The sequence below is a fragment of the Saccopteryx bilineata genome, chromosome 5, assembly GCF_036850765.1.
Source record: "Saccopteryx bilineata isolate mSacBil1 chromosome 5, mSacBil1_pri_phased_curated, whole genome shotgun sequence".
Lineage (NCBI taxonomy): Eukaryota > Metazoa > Chordata > Mammalia > Chiroptera > Emballonuridae > Saccopteryx > Saccopteryx bilineata.
In genome coordinates, this window is record NC_089494.1 from 177339595 (window position 1) to 177356640 (window position 17046).

Consider the following 17046-nt stretch of genomic DNA (forward strand, 5'->3'; position numbering starts at 1 on the left):
GGACCACGGGCTAGGTGTTTTTTAAAGAGTGGCAGATTTGCAAACTGCAAGTCAGGCTATAAGCTGAGAACCAGCAATGAACTGGAATGAGTGCAGGAAAAGCTCTCAAGAGCTGCAATGCGAGATGCAGTCTGAGCACCAACAGTGCCTGGTACTGAAACAGTCTCTGGAGAAGAAATTATGGGTTTGCAAGCTACAGTTCGCCCTCGAAGCTGTTGTTGATAGTGACAGTTGTTAGAGAAACAACTGTGGGATCAAGAGTTCAAGCTTCAGCTTCAGGCTGAGATCTGGCAGCCACAGAAGCTGAAAGAGTCACTGAAGAAGCAGCATCCATGCCAGCAGAGTGGCTCTGAGTTGGAAGGAGCAGGCATTTCCAACTCCTCTTCTAAGGAGGAGGTTTGGGCTGATACTGCTGTCTGTAGACTTAGAGCCTGACCAGTGGTCACCCAGGAGGTAAAAACTCAGCAGCCAAGAGTGCCTCAGGGACAGGCACAACCCCCTCCACAGGTAGTGGAGCACTCTGTGGTCCAGCCCTACACTCAGGCAGAGCTGATGGAGTAGGGGCCACAATTTAGGCAAAACTCCACTGAGCCCCTGGCAGCCTGGTTGCTGCTGTTATGGGACATAGGGGTGGATGGTGTCATGCTCTCTGGAACAAAGATAGAGAAATTGGCTGCCATTACCATTCATCCTTCCTTAAGGCAGCTTATTCAGAACGGCCATGACAACCCAGGAAACCATACCCTATTAGAATGGGTGATGGCCACCATTTGTATACAGTCTGGCAGAATGCTGAAGACTTGCCAAAAGCAGTGAGTAGGGGGCATTGCTATAGTGAGCTAGTAAAGTTCTTTTGGGTACTAGGTATGAAAAATGCTGCTTTCAACCAGAGGTCCCATGAACCAGATGAGGAAGTATTTACAGCAGAAATGAGGGACCTTATTCTCTGCAGCACCCTATCAGCCTTTTTTGGGGTCACTATTGGCTATCTTGAGCCCTTATGTGGGGCAGCCCATCAATGCAGTTATAGAGATGGTAGCAGATTTGGGGGAGCTGGAGGCAGCACAAAATCATAAAGCAGTGAGGCCTTCTGCCCATGCTGTCTCCCTGACTAATAAGAGAAACAGGACTGTAAAGATTACCCAAACACAGATGTGAGTAGATTTGATTGTGGCTGGGGTAGATAGGGAGAAATTACAGGGCAAACCTAATAAAGTTCTTTTGAAGCTTTGGCAGCAACTTAAACCAGAACAGAGGTTCTAGCCACTGTGACAAATGACCCCAGCAGCTACCAACAAAATGGTTGGTGCATGGTTGTCATGGTTACAAGATTATGATGGAGACAGCTGAGGAAGAAGCTGATACCTAATACCCCATTGTTCCAGTTTGAATAGGGAGAAGGTAAAGGAACCCATCTAACAGGGATGGGTGGGGACTGGAGGCCCCATGTGGAACTGGCAATCCACTAGGGCCATTCTAATGTACAACAGGTGTTGGCCTTGGTGGATACAGGTGCAGAATGTTCCCTCATCTATAGGAACCCAGAGCAGTTGGCTGGGATCCCAGTGGCCATTGACAGTTATGAGAGACCAACAATTTGACTGAAGCCAATAACTATTCTATTGCAGACAGGAAAATTGCCTCTTAAGCCATACAAGGTATATGTATCTCTTATTCCTGAATATATTTTGGGGTAGATATCTTACAAAGACTGTGGTTGGAAACCATAGCCAGGGGAACTCCGCCTGTGGATCCAGGTCCTGAGGGCAGTGTTGCAGGGACAAGCAGCACATTCCCCCTTGCAATTACCCATTTCCTGGCATGGCCTGTAACTAGCACAAAGCAGTACCGCCTGCCAGGCAGTTATGAAGAAATAACAGGGACAAGCCTCAAACTAGGATAGGTGGAGATCATCCGGCTGGCACACAACCTTTACAATTTCCTACTGTGGCCTGTGTGCAAACCAGATGGAACCTGGCAAATGATAATAGATTACAGAGAACTTAATAAAGTTGCTTCTCATTTGCATTTTGCTGTTCCCTCAATAGCTAACCTGATGAATCAGCTAAGCTATGAATTGGGGGCATACTACTTCGTGGCATATTTGGCTAGTGCCTTTTTCTCTATTGATATAGCTGCAGAGAGTCAAGACCAAGTTGCCTTCACTTGGGAAAGGTGGCAGTGGACCTTTACAGTATTACCACAGGGCTCTTTGCATAGCCCCACCTTTTGTCATGGGTTGGTGGCTGCTGAACTGGCTAAATGAAAACAGCCAGAAGTGTTTCATATGTACCATTGTAGCTACAATACATAGTATGCTAACTAGTGACTCTCTTCCAGAATTAGAGCAAACAGTCTCTACCCTGCTATCCCATTTTGAAAGTGTGTGGCTGAGCAGTCAATGAGGGCAAATTACAAGGACCTGGATTATTTGTTAAATTCTTGGGGGTTGTCTGGTCAAGGAAAACTAAAGTTATCCTTGACGCAGTTATAGATAAGATCCAGGTGTTCCCCATGCCCATTATGGTAAAACAGTTATAGGAATTCTTAAATCTGTTGGGGTATTGGCGAGCATTTATACCCCATTTGGCTCAGTTACTGTGTCCATTATATAACTTATTCGAAAGGGGGTTCACTAGGATTGGACCAAGCAGGCACAAGATGTGGTTTGCAGCAGCTAAGAGAGCTGTCAAGGCAGCACAGGCCATGAAAGTGTTTGATCCTGCCAGGCCCTGTGAGCTTGAGTCCATGCAACATCTGAGTGATTTGGATGGGGCTTGTGGCAATGGACAGAGCACCTACAGCAACCTATTGTGTTTTGGTCCCAATCGTGGGAAGGTGCTGAAGTCCATTACTCATTAGTGGAGAAATTGTTGGCAGCAGTGTATGCTGCCCTCCTGGCCACTGAGAGTATTATGACCACAATTTCAGTTACAGTCAAGACCATGTACCCTATTGCAGGATGGGCGAGAAATTGGGCAACCAACCCACATAGTGGTATGGCCCAAACCTCCACTTTGGCCAAGTAGGGTGCATACTTGCAACAGTGGCCAACCTGTTGAGTGTAGAACTGCAGTAAGTCTTGGGTCCAGTCACCTATGCAACCTTAGAGTCAGGTGCAGCTGGGGATCAGGAGGCAGAACTTGAAGTCAGTCCCTACCAGGAGAGAAAGATGCCCATTCCTGAGGATACCTGGTATACTCATGATTCTAGCAGGAGCCAACCTGCCAAGTGGATGGCCATAATTTTCCACCCAGGCACTGAGACTCTTTGGATGGACACAGGTACAGGCCAAAGCAACCAATGGGCAGAATTAAGAGACGTATGTCTAGTTGCCCATAATGAACCTTCATCTCTGGGCTGTCTATCATGGACTGACCCTTTGGATTGCTATTTGACACATTAACCAATGGATGGTAATGCACCATCCCTTATCGGGTCAGGCCATGTGTCAGGACTTATGGAAAATAGGACACCAGAAGCAGGTGACAGTATACCATGTCACAGGGCATGCCCCTCTAGCTCATCCTGGGAACAATGAAGCAAATACCTTGGCAAGGTTGCAATGGTTGGAGACTGCACCCATAGGTGATGTGGTACACTGGCTCCACTAGCATCTGCTCCATGTGGGACAGAAAACTATGTGGGCTACAGTTAAGGTGTGGGACTTGCCTGTGTCCTCTGCAAAGGTACTTGCAGCTTGAGATCAATGTGCAGTGTGTTCCAATGAGCCCCCTCAGAGACAAGTGGCATCACCTGGACAGATCCAGAGATGTCGTGTTCCACTGATGCAGTAGCAGATAGATATCATTGCACTCTTACCTAATTTGGACGGGTACCAGTATGCAGCCTCTTGTGTAGATACTGCCACCAGTCTGCTTGCTGCTTACCCAGACCAGAGAGCATAGCATTCATACAGGCTCTGGACCATCTGAGTACTATGTAGAGGTGGCCACTGCTCCTTGAAAGTGACAGTGGTACCCATTTCACAGGTTTTACGGTGAAGCAATGGGCTCAAGACCGGAGGATAGATTGGAAGTACCATGTTCCCAAACAACCCACAGGCCACTGGTATCACTGAGCGGGATAATTGACCCTTAAAGCAGGGAACGCGACAGGAGGGCGGCACCAGCTCCCTTACATGAAGCACATGCCACTTTTGGACAGTACTTCAGATTTTGAATGAGAGACCTTGATGATGGGTCCCAGCTCTGGTGAAGGCCCTCCTGCACTGAGCAGCTGCCCTCATTCAGTTGCAGATGTGCAGCCAAGGATGTTTTACTCAAGCTGGGCTTTGGACGGCAGGGCAACATGCTCCTGCCTGCCCCCACAGATCTCCTTAAAGGTCAGTGGCTTCAATAAACATGGTCCTGGACTGTACAGGCCCCCCACCTAGGATGGGTGGCCTTGTTGGCACCATGATGTATGGGGCTAGAAGTGGACCTCCAGTTAACTCCCTGGGCAACCAGCACCTGGCCACCTAAGATAGAAGTGTATCATCCCTCAAGTGCTCAGAGAGACAGCATTATGAAGGGCACCTTTATAATTTCTTTATGTCAAATAATGAGTTCTCCCATTCTATTACACATAAAATCAGCAGATCCTGGTTTGCAGGACAATAACGTTTGGTATTCCCACCCAGGGCTGCCTCTGGTACCAGCTACTGTGCAGTCTGCAGACAAAATTCTGGCCTGTATTCTGCCAGAAGCAAGATTTCCCTCTCTTGGTGCCACTGGCCACTTTCTTTTTTCACCCATAGCATGTGCTTTTGTAATGCTGTTGCTATAATTTCTACTGTTTATGTTTATGTAATGTACCTCACCCCTCACACAGGGACCATCACAGAAGATACTGGTCATGTAGATTGTGAGGTGAGCAACCCTAAAGGGGTGGAATGTAGGGAAAACAGCTGTGTTAGACTTGCTTTCAGGTTTACAGGCTGCAAGCACTTTGCCTGATTAGTGTGTGAGCACATGGCAGCACATGTGTGTATAGTCTATGTAAGGCTATGGGTGCTTTCCCTCCAGGGCAATTCTCCCAGATCACTCTCCTGCCACTGTAAAGTGCAGCTTTCCTAATCCCTTGCCCTTCACTGAAAAAAAGCAGGTTTCTCTTTGCTTATTTGCTCACCTGTCTTTGCAAGCCTCCAATAAATGGGTAATGGCCCAACACTTTGCGGGTCTGCAGTTCCTCTACTGCAGGGGTCCCCAAACTTTATACACAGGGGGCCAGTTCACTGTCCCTCAGACTGTTGAAGGGCCACCACATACAGTGCTCCTCTCACTAACCACCAATGAAAGAGGTGCCCTTTCCAGAAGTGCAGTAGGGGGCTGGATAAATGGCCTCAGGGGGCCGCATGTGGCCCGCAGGCTGTAGTTTGGAGACACCTGTCTGCCTGAATTCAATGTAAATCTGCCTGGCAAAGGAAGGGAGAAAGGGAAAGAAGGAAGGAGGGAAAGAAGGAAGGAAGGAAGGAAGGAAGGAAGGAAGGAAGGAAGGAAGGAAGGAGGGAGGGAGGGAGGGAAAGACAAATCTCAGTACAGAAATATTATATTCCAAATTGTATAGATAATTATAATGCTGGTGGCTGAGGCCAGGCAGGTTCACATTGAATTCAGGCAGATGGTAGAAAAACTGCGGAGCTGGAAAGGGTTGGGCCATCCCATTTATTGGAGTCTCACAACAGCAGACAAGCACACAGGCAGGGGAAATGGCCTCTCAGGCAGACAAACAGCAAAATGGCACCTCACAGTGGGGTGCAGGCAATCTGCACCTCTACAATACCCAATCTCCCTCATCTCTCTCAAGCACAAGCACTCATAGCCTTATATAGGCTGTGCACACATGCCTCGGCCACATACTCACACACCAATCAAGCAAAGTGCTTGCAGCCAGTAAGCCCGTGAGCAACTAACACAGTTGCCGCACATTCCACCCCTTTAAGGTTGCTTACCTCACAATAGGTACATTATATACATACCAAAAATAATAATTACAAAGGTACCTTTCACAATGTCTCCCTGAGCAATCTGCCCAGGAAGTTAACTGGAGGCTCACTTCCAACTTCCCACCCTACGGAGCCAACAAGGCCACCTATCATCGGTGGGGGCCTGTACAGTCCAAGGCCATGTCCATTGAAACCAAAAAGTGTCCCTGGTGTGTCTCTGCAACGGGGTGAGAGCAGCTTCCTGGTGCAGGTAGGCTTCCACAAGTGCCATGGCCTCCCCCATCTAGGTCTCTCCTAGTTGCTGAGATCAGTCCATGATAGACAGCCCAGCTGTCTGTGCAAATCACCAAGGTAAAGGTCCATTACAGGCAACTAGGTTCACATAGGGCCTCAGGCCTCCTCCCTCATCCCTGCTGTCATGGCAGCTCTGAGGACCCTGCCCCAAGGAGAAGCACATGGCAACAGAGATGCAGACCCAGCTGCCCCACAATAATTCTCCAACTCCAGAAATTGCTTAGTGACTTCATTCTGTGTTCTGTTGCTTAGTAGCTTGGTTCCAACTAGTAGAATAATGAAAAAAGGGTGCATAGTATCTTTACAGTAGGAAAACATGACCAGGGTTACCTCTACCTGGCTATCAAGGTTAACATTATTGTTGGGAAAACAGCTGTGTTAGTCTTGCTCACTGGTGTACCAGCTGCAAGTACTTTGCTTGATTAGTTCTTGAGCACATGTGCATGGGCTATGTAAGGCTATAGGTACTTGTGCTCAGGAGGGGATGTGAATGAAAGATTGTAAACTGCCTCCCAGCCACTGTGAGGGGCCATTTTTGCTATTTGCCAAAGAAGAGGTTTTCCCCCTGCTTATTTGTTTGTCTGCCATTGTGAGAATTTATTAAACAGTAATGGCCAGATGCTTTCTGGCTCAGCAGTTTCTCTACCATCTGCCCAAATCCAGGATGAACCTGCCTGGCCTTGGCCATTGGCATTACAATTTTCAATTATATGCCATGTTCACAGCATGTACTCTTGAGAGGATGTGACTAGAATGACAATTCTTCTGTGATCTCCCATCCCCAAAGCTATAATCCCCGTCTAAGAAAAAAAGACATTGGACAAACCCAAATTGAAGAACATACCATAAAATACCTGACCAAGTACTCTTCAGAAGGCTAAAGAGACATGATAATTAAATTCTGTTTAAAATCCTAGATGGGATCATAAAGCAGAAAAAGAACAGTAGGGAAAACTAGTCAAATCTGTAAAATAATGTGAATTCATTTAATAGGAATATTTCAATATTGGTTCTTTACTGGTGACAATTTTACCATACTGTCAGATGTTAAAAACAGGGAAAACTGGCTCAGAGATAAGCAGAAACCCTCTGTCTTACCTTCTGTAACTTTTCTGTGAATTTACAATTATTCTTTAAAAATGTGTTTACAATATCCCTTCTCTTCTACCCCCCTCCCTCGAACTGTAGGAATGGTAGAAATAAAGGACTTAAACTAAAATGAAACACCATACACCAGACCTGTCTTCCACTTTCACTGTTGAGATGACTGACACTGATGATATTTAGTCACTTTCCTTTTCTCATTTTGGGTGCTGAGAGGTAAACTTTCTTTAGCCATGAATAAAAGTAAAGAATGCATGCAGAAGTTCTAACAACACAGAGCAAGATGTAAAAACTTTGCAGAATATGCTTTGTCTTTCTTTTCCCCTTCTTTATTTTAAACTCGTTTGGGGTAATAAAATAACATCTACTTAGAAGACATTGTTGTCAATGTTTTCCATTGTCACAAGAAGCTTAAGGATAGGAGAGAAAATTTTGTACAGGGTCTCTATTCTCAAATATACATAATATTATGATTTCTGTATCACATATCTTCATCTGGATGATGCAAAGCCAACTTAAACTCAATGTGTCCAAAACTGAACTTACCTTGGTTCTGCAAATATATTCCTTCCCTTAAGTTTTTTCACCGCTTACCAAGCGGTTAAAGCCAAAAACCTGGGAATTTTCTTAAAATTCCACCTTTCCCTAACCTTACCAGTTCGACCAATCATGAAGTCACCAGCCCACGTCTTTCTCACATCTGACTCCAGCTCAGAATCCCTGCGATCACTACTTTGAATTCTTCCCTTACTGCGTCTCCCTCAGCTATCCTCTTTCAGCCATTCTTCCTCCAAACTATTTTACAATCTCAATGGTCTAATATAAAATCCTTCTAGCCTGACCAGGCAGTGGCACAGTGGATAGAGCATCAAACTGGGATGCGGAAGGACCCAGGTTCAAGACCCCGAGGTCTCCAGCTTGAGCGCGGGCTCATCTGGTTTGAGCAAAAGCTCACCAGCTTCAGCCCAAGGTCTCTGGCTTGAGCAAGGGGTTACTCGGTCTGCTGAAGGCTCGCGGTCAAGGCACATATAAGAAAGCAATCAATGAACAACTAAGGTGTTGCAATGCACAACGAAAAACTAATGATTGATGCTTCTCATCTCTCCATTCCTGTCTGTCTGTCCCTGTCTATCCCTCTCTCTGACTCTCTGTCTCTGTTAAAAAAAAAAAATCCTTCTCTTATTTCCAATTGCTTTTGTGTAAGAATTAAAACTCTTAGCCTTTATAACTTGGTCTCAGTTGAATCTCCAGCCTAATCTTTCACATTCTCCTTAAACCTGCCATTCTAGCCATACTCAACTGCCAGCCAATCACCAAAATGCTCTATCTTTTATCCATTTATTTCTAGTTCCATTTCAGGAGCAGGGAATGCATGTAATTAGCAGATGTTTGACCTAGAAGAAGAGGTGATCTGATCAGTTTGGAGAAAACAATGCTTATCCTGGTGGGAACTGTTTGTTTGTGTCTGATCTTATCATTTTGCTGCCTGTCAATAAGAAGAAACTTTACAGGAAAGAGAATGGAAATGGGTCCTGAATAAGCCTGTTCCCCATGCCAGCCTTAGAGACAAAGAAGTTCAGAAGATTTCTTCTCAGGCTAGCATCCTTTGTACAAAATTTTGCCATAGATTAATCATTAAGCCTCAAAAGAAAATAAAATTGTGAATAAATGCAGATTGAACAATGAGATGCTCCCACATTAGTCATTCAACCTTAAAAAGATAATATTTTAATAAAGATACTTGTAAATATTTTAAACAGAAGGGACATTGGGAGAAATTTTTCCTGTCTTTGTTAAGAAAACAAAATATATACAAAGTGAGATGATTAATCAATAAGGTACTAAGAAAGACTCCCAAGGAAAAGTCTTGCTAAAGATTAGGGAGCTCTTTGGCCTGACCTGTGGTGGCGCAGTGGATAAAGCATCGGCCTGGAAATGCTGAGGTCTCTGGTTCAAAACCCTGGGCTTGCCTGGTCAAGGCACATATGGGAGTTGATGCTTCCAGCTCCTCCCCCTTGTCTCTCTCTCCTCTCTCTCTCTCTCCCTCTCTCTCCTCTAAAATTAATAAATAAAATTAAATTAAAAAAAAAAAGATTAGGGAGCTCTTTTTAATGGCTTTGAGAGATATATATGTGCTTATATATTAAAGATTCCTAAAAATGTCTAAAAAATAAGGAAATTGAACTATTACTTGCAATATGATAAATAGTATACCCAGCTTTCTTTGGTTCCAGTTTCTTCTAATAAGTAAGTTGGCTTCTGAATATTCAAACTCAACCATTGGGTTATTCTTTACATGAAAAACACCATAGCAGTCCAAGCAGCTAGAAGTCTAAAACCTTCTATCTTTTATATCTAGAAAAGTTTTCTGCCTACACTGAAACAGTATGCAAAGACTTTTTATGAAAGCAAGCCTCTGTAACGGAACTTTCATGGAAATAAAACTTGGACAGGGAATAGGGAATGGGTGACATATATTTGGAGACTGTCTCACTTTCAGAGATCCTACAAGAAAGATTACTTTTCTTTTGCTTTAGATTTACTTAATGATCTTAATACTTCAAAACCATAACCTGGTCCCCTTCATTCTGCATGAATGATACCAAAATGTCACAGTATCATTTGATAATTCCATAAGGGCGTTTGACCACAGACAGATTCCTGGCGTCTCCTTATGACTGGTATTGGATCTGTGGTATAAAATCTTACTGGTTATTACCCTCAGTTAAAGGGTTTAATTATAGCATGAGGCTTCATGCCATGTCTGATAGTTCAAAGTCAATAAAATGTGCTGCTGTAAACAATGATGCATTGCCAATAAAACTTCAAATTTCCTGTATTATTTACTAGTTGAACTAAAATCTTTCAAGAGTATTGACCCAAGTGGTTAACAACTCTGTGCATTTGATACTAATTGCAAAAAAGTAAATTGGGTCACTGAGTTAAGAAAAGCCACTATAATTACACAATGAAAAGCTTCTCTAGAGGAAAAACTAAAAGGCACATTCTATAATGTCTTCTCCAATTTATCTGATCACAAAAATCATCTGGAATCCTCATTTTAAAGATGTGAAAGTCAGCTCCTCACAGCCTGGTTGGGATGGGCTCAGGATTCCATGTTTTTTGGTTTTTGGTTTTTGGGGTTTTTTAAGTGCCCCAGGTGATTTTGTTGTCAGAAAAGTCTGGAAAACACTTGTAGAGAATACTGTGTGTTGGGCAGATAAAATATATTATACTCATTTTGTTAAAGATGGTGCTGCCCATGTGGATGCCCATCACCCAGGTAATATTATTAATGTGTGTTGGGGGCGGACTGTGGGCAGGCAGAATCCTTGTAGCCTGGGGCTTGGTTTTAGGACTAAGTCTTTCCCACCCTCTTTGATGTGAGGTGGTATGATCCCATCATGCCTCAAATAAGTGACTTTGTATTAGAGACTTCCCTATTTTGTATATTGGATTAAAGGTTTTTATTTCTGCACTATAAAGTGGGGCAGACCGGGAGCTTGCTCTCTCGGTTCCTGAGATTAGCATTACAGGAGAGAGCAGAGAGGAGAGCAGAGAGAGGCCACGTGGAGGAGGCCAGGTTAAGCAGCCAAGATGGTGGAGTATTGAAGGAGAAGCCAGTTTGTGCAGAGTTTGTGCAGAGAGGAGATGGGGAACAGAGGTGATTAAGTCTGGTGAGCTAGAAACCTTTGATTCTAGGAAACTCGGATAAGTCAGTACCTTTGTGAGCACTGAATGAGTGGGTTTTGGAGCCCAGTGTGTGTTTTTACTTGCCCGCTGGGTGCAAGCTAGGATTAAAGATGATGGCCCACCAGTTCTTGGCTCCATTATTTCATTACTGTCTGTCGAATCTAATGTGAACCTGCATGAGCCAGACTGCTGTGATGGTGGCCACGGCAACTGGTTTCACATTGTATTTTCTTATTAGTTTCTCATATTGCTAAGTTTCCATTTCTCTGCCTCTTCCTATTGCTCACACCACCCTCATCCACTAGGGAAGCATCTAGGACCTCTGTTCCAGTTTTTACCTGCAGGACTCGTATTGAAAGACTAAAATAACCTCCAAACTAATAATTCTCTCTGTGGGCTCTTATACAAATAGCAGACTAATCCTCTAAAACATACTTTTGTTTTGTTTTGTTTTTTAAATTTATTTATTAAATTTAATGCAGTGACATTGATAAATCAGGGTACATATGTTGAGAGAAAACATCTCCAGATTATTTTGACATTTCATTGTGCTATATGCCCCTCCCCCAAAGTCAAATTGTCTTCTGTCACCTTCTATCTGGTTTTCTTTGTGCCCCTCCCCTCCCCCAACCCCTCTCTCCTTCCTCTCCCCATCCCCCCTCCCCCCACTCTCCCACCCCCATTGCCATCACATAATAACCAAAATTTATAAAGAACTTGTAAAACTTAATACCAGGAAAACAAACAGTCCAATCCAAAAATGGGCAAAAGAAATGAATAGACACTTCTCCAAAGAGGACATATAGATGGCCAATAGGCATATGAAAAAATGCTCAACATCATTAATGATTAGAGAAATGCAAATTAAAACCACAATGAGATGTCACCTCACACCAGTCAGAATGGCGCTCATCAATAAAACAACACAGAATAAGTGCTGGTGAGGATGTGGAGAAAAGGGAACCCTCCTGCACTGCTGGTGGGAATGCAGACTGGTGCAGCCTCTGTGGAAAACAGTATGGAGATTCCTCAAAAAATTGAAAATCGAACTGCCTTTTGACCCAGCTATCCCACTGTTAGGAATATACCCCAAGAACACCATAGCACTGTATGAAAAGAAGAAATGCACCCCCATGTTTATGGCAGCATTGTTCACAATAGTGAAGATCTGGAAACAGCCCAAATGTCCGTCAGAGGACAAGTGGATTAAAAAGCTTTGGTACATATATACTATGGAATACTACTCAGCCATAAGAAATGATGACATCGGATCATTTACAACAACATGGATGGACCTTGATAACATTATACGGAGTGAAATAAGTAAATCAGAAAAAACTAAGAACTATATTAATCCATACATAGATGGGACATAAAAATGAGACTCAGAGACATGAATAAAAAATACTTTTGTAGTTATGGTTAACCTTGATAAAGAAAATATTTTGACAGCACAGCTGTAAGAGTGCTGGCTCCGGAGCAGACTTTCCACATTTGAATCTGAGCTTCACTGTTGATGCACCAGCTCTATAAACTTGGCAAGATCTTTAATCTCTCAGAGTTCTATCTTTAGTCATAAAGTATATAATGGTGCAGACCTGTACTAATTAATCAAAGCATAAATCTTTTTGTTTAAATGAGATTATTCATAATTATAGTCCCAGGTTCTGACACAGGCTAAGTGGTCAATGTTAACTCTCATTATTATGTAGACAGATAATAGCTTGAAATATTACCCTTTTTTATCTTATTCCCTAATATGTGATTTCCCAGTCAGTTAAAATCATCTGCTTTGACTAAATCAGCTTAGAATTGTTAAGTAGGAATAAATATTAAAAGTAACTGCTAATGCTCAACTTTTCTCCTTGTTTAAGCTCTTGAATCCATATCAAAAACAAAACCAATAATGTTTTTGATTTGTAGGAACCAAGTTTATTGAGAGAAGTAAAAACTCTTGAGAATAAGAGAGGAAGGCCCAGGAAGAAAGTCAGAATTCCTGCTATAAAAACTGGATTTAAGGCCCTGGCCGGTTGGCACAGTGGTAGAGCGTCGGCCTGGCGTGCAGAAGTCCTGGGTTCGATTCCCAGCCAGGGCACACAGGAGAAGCGCCCATCTGCTTCTCCACCCCTCCCCCTCTCCTTCCTCTCTGTCTCTCTCTTCCCCTCCCACAGCGGAGGCTCCATTGGAGCAAGGATGGCCCAGGCGCTGGGGATGGCTCCTTGGCCTCTGCCCCAGGCGCTAGAGTGGCTCTGGTTGCAACAGAGCGATGCCCCGGAGGGGCAGAGCATCGCCCCCTGGTGGGCAGAGCATCGCCCCTGGTGGGCGTGCTGGGTGGATCCCGGTCGGGTGCATGCGGAAGTCTGACTGTCTCTCCTGTTTCCAGCTTCAGAAAAATACAAAAAACAAAACAAAACAAAAAACTAACCTCAAACTGTGTTCAGGGCTGCATGATTTGAACGACTTAAGTCTCCTTGTTGTAGCCAGCTTTGAATAAAAGACTCCTTTTAAAAAAAAAAAACAGGAGGAGTGACGTCACAGAAATGGCGCCGTGAGAAGCGCGTCCGACAGCTCTCCCCTAAATCACAACAAATTTATCAACTAGAAACAGAAAAATTTATCCTCGGAGCATTCCGGAGTTCCACACAAACTGAAAGCAAAAGGACTGTTATCACTTGAATCTGAGAGACGAGGGTGTGGAGGAAGCTACCGCAGCAGCGACGCTCATTTAAGCCGCGAGGGAGTGCGCCTGCGGTGAGTCAGCCCATATACTTGGGAACGGCGAGCCGCCGCGAACCCCCGCAAGCCGCCGCTGTGAGCGGCCCCTGCGAACTGCCACCGCGAGCGGCCGCCAGGAGCCGCCACGCGCGCGCCCGGTCGGGTTGAGCACCGCTGACGTTCCCAGTGGCCCGCACACTGCGAGTGGGTGTCGCCGGCCACCGGTGCCCAGAGCGCCCCATTCCACGCGCCCAGGGCACCCTGCTGGCCCGCACACCCAGGGGGCTCCATTATCCTGTGCCTGGTGCGGTCCAGCCGCCAGCGGCGGGGCGAGCGGGAGAGGCTTGGGAGATTCTCTCCATGGGCGGGGCACCTCACCCAGCCATTCAAGCTAACAATCAAGCGTTGGGGGAGGGGCACGCGCAGGCAGCCTAAAATACCTTCGGAAACACAGCTGCGACCCAATCACTGAAATTAGCTTAACCCATAAAATCTGCGCACCCTCGGTTCTAATTGATAAGATCTCTCTCAGTTTCTCAGTTCAGCGATCCAAGACAAGAGGCGTGATATTTTTTAGTGCCTCTCGCTAAAGGGGCGGGGGCAACTTCTGATTGATAGAGCCTCCATATTAAGGGATAAATGCTAACAAGAAGGACTTGGCAGATAATAAGGTCTATACTACACTAGTCGTAAGCAGAGACTAGTGCCTCTTCTTCCCTGCAAAAACAGGCTACAAAGTGTGGAAAGCCTGGGTTGAGAGGTCCAACTAAATGATAGGCGCTGAACAGTCACCTTGACAACAATTGACTCCCACCCCAGCCTGATTACACTGGAGGCCCTGACTGTCAGAGCCTTTCCCAAAGCCTTGCACTGAGTGGGGATAGAGTGGGGATTTCCCAGCTCTTTGAGCCTCTTACTCCCCAGGCAGAAGCAGTTGCAGCCTTATAGCTGGATCACCAGGCTGCTAATTCAGAAAGGGGGGACTAGGAGAGAGAATCCAGGAAAGCAAACTCTCTCATCGTTGGCCCCTGCAAACGCCAACAAGCCTTTACTTCCAGCAAGACTAAAGCCAATTATATGACATTGCCCTAGAATCCCATCAACTGCAAATCCCTACCTAAGAGTGACACAGGGGCAGAACCTGGGGTACAGAGTCACCGACTAGGAAGAGGGAGAGAAAAGAAAAAGGAAGAAGTTAACCTCTCAAAATCAAGAAAAACCCACAGACTTTACAACTTGATCCACTAATTTTTGTTGTTGTTGTTGTTGTTGTTGTTGTTTGTTTCTTCTATCTTTTTGCCTTTATTTCCTCCACCTCGGTCCTTCTGTTCTCTGCCCATATTATGCTTCCCCTTTCTTGAACTACACTACCCATGAGTGTTGCATTTTATTTTTCTTCTTCATCCTCACCCTCCTTTAAGGTTATACTCCAAAACACTTAACTCTCACTCTCTCCTCTTTTGTTTTTTTTTTTTTGTCTTGCTTTATATTGTTTTTTTCTCCTCCTATTTTATTTCTTTCTTCGTTTTTCTCTTTTTCTTATTTTTTCCTTTCTATTCGTTTTTTCTTTTCTCATTTTACTTTCCTCCCATATAATCCTCAATCACGAACAAATTAGTCAATTTGGGACTCAAGGCTTTTTTATGGCTTTATTTCTCTTTTTTGCTTTTGTTTTTTTTTTTCTCTTGTTTGTTTATTTTTGTGGCATTTTGGGTCCTCCCAACCCAAGGTCTCCATTGTATTTAGTCTTCGCTCCACTTAATACAACAGATTTTTACTTATTATTTTTATTTTTTCTTCTTTATTATTCTTTTTTGGTCCTTTTTTCTGATTCCCTCTTGTCCCTCTCATTATATCTCTTAGTTGACCATCACTTACAAGCAAATCATCTTATGCTTGTCTAAGATTTTCTTCCTTTTTTTTTTGCATTTAGTAGGTCCCTACTCCCTTTTTTTTGCCCCTTGAACTCTTCACCCCAAATCAGGCCCTCCATTATAGGCACGATATTTCCCTGAGGAGGGGAGAGGAGGGAAAGAGAAGAGAGAAACAAAGGGGGAAATAATAAATTATTACTGTTTTTTTTGTGGGGTGTTTTACCCTTTTTTTTTTTTCTTTTTACTCTTTATTAATTCTAATTAGTGCTATCAATAAGACCACCCTCAGATGCCGATAAGAAAGAGGAAATCGAATATTATGGATACAAAAGAAAGAGAGGTAACACAAATAGATGTGGAAAAATCTATGGAGAAAAGACTTAACATATTGGAAGCCTTGGAGCTAAATGACAGAGAATTTAAAATAGAAATCTTAAAAATACTCAGAGATATACAAGAAAACACAGAAAGGCAATATAGGGAGATCAGAAAACAACTCAATGAACACAAAGAATATATTACCAAGGAAATTGAAACTATAAAAACAAATCAAACAGAAATGAAAAACTCAATTCACGAGCTGAAAAACGAGGTAACAAGCTTAGCTAACAGAACAGCCCAGATTGAAGATAGGATTAGTGAAATAGAAGACAAACAACTTGAGGCACAACAGAGAGAAGAAGAAAGAGACTCAAGAATAATAAAAAATGAGAAAGCCCTACAGGAATTGTCTGACTCCATCAGAAAGAATAACATAAGAATAATAGGTATATCAGAGGGAGAAGAGAAAGAAAATGGAATGGAGAATATACTCAAACAAATAATAGACGAGAACTTCCCAAGCCTGTGCAAGGAACTAAAGCCTCAAATTCAAGAAGCAAACAAAACACCAAGTTTTCTTAACCCCAACAAACCCACTCCAAGGCACATCATAATAAAGATGACACAAACCAATGACAAAGAAAAAATTCTCAAGGCAGCCAGGGAAAAGAAGAGTACAACATATAAAGGAAGGCCTATTAGATTATCATCAGAACTCTCAGCAGAAACTCTACAAGCTAGAAGAGAGTGGACCCCAATATTTAAAGCCCTGAAAGAGAGGAACTTTCAGCCAAGAATACTATACCCATCAAAGCTATCCTTCAAGTATGAAGGAGATATAAAAACATTCACAAATACAGAAAAGATGAGAGAATTTATCAACAGAAAGCCCCCACTCCAGGAAATACTAAGGGGGGTTTTCCAACCAGATTCAAAGAACAAAAGAAAACAACACCACAAGTAACAGCTCCACCAAGAACACAATAAAACCAAACTTAAACTGTGACAACAAAGGAAAAAAAGGGGGGAGAGGATGGAGATTAACAGTAGCAAAGGATGATGAAGTGCAGAAATACTTATAAGATAGGGTACTACAAT

The 17046-nt window shown here is 43.7% G+C and overlaps 1 pseudogene; it reads left to right on the top strand.

The window, feature by feature from the left end:
- Window positions 1-1032: 1032 nt before the first annotated feature.
- The window catches only part of LOC136306589 (large ribosomal subunit protein uL6 pseudogene), a 32496-nt pseudogene continuing 16482 nt past the window's right edge, over window positions 1033-17046 (top strand).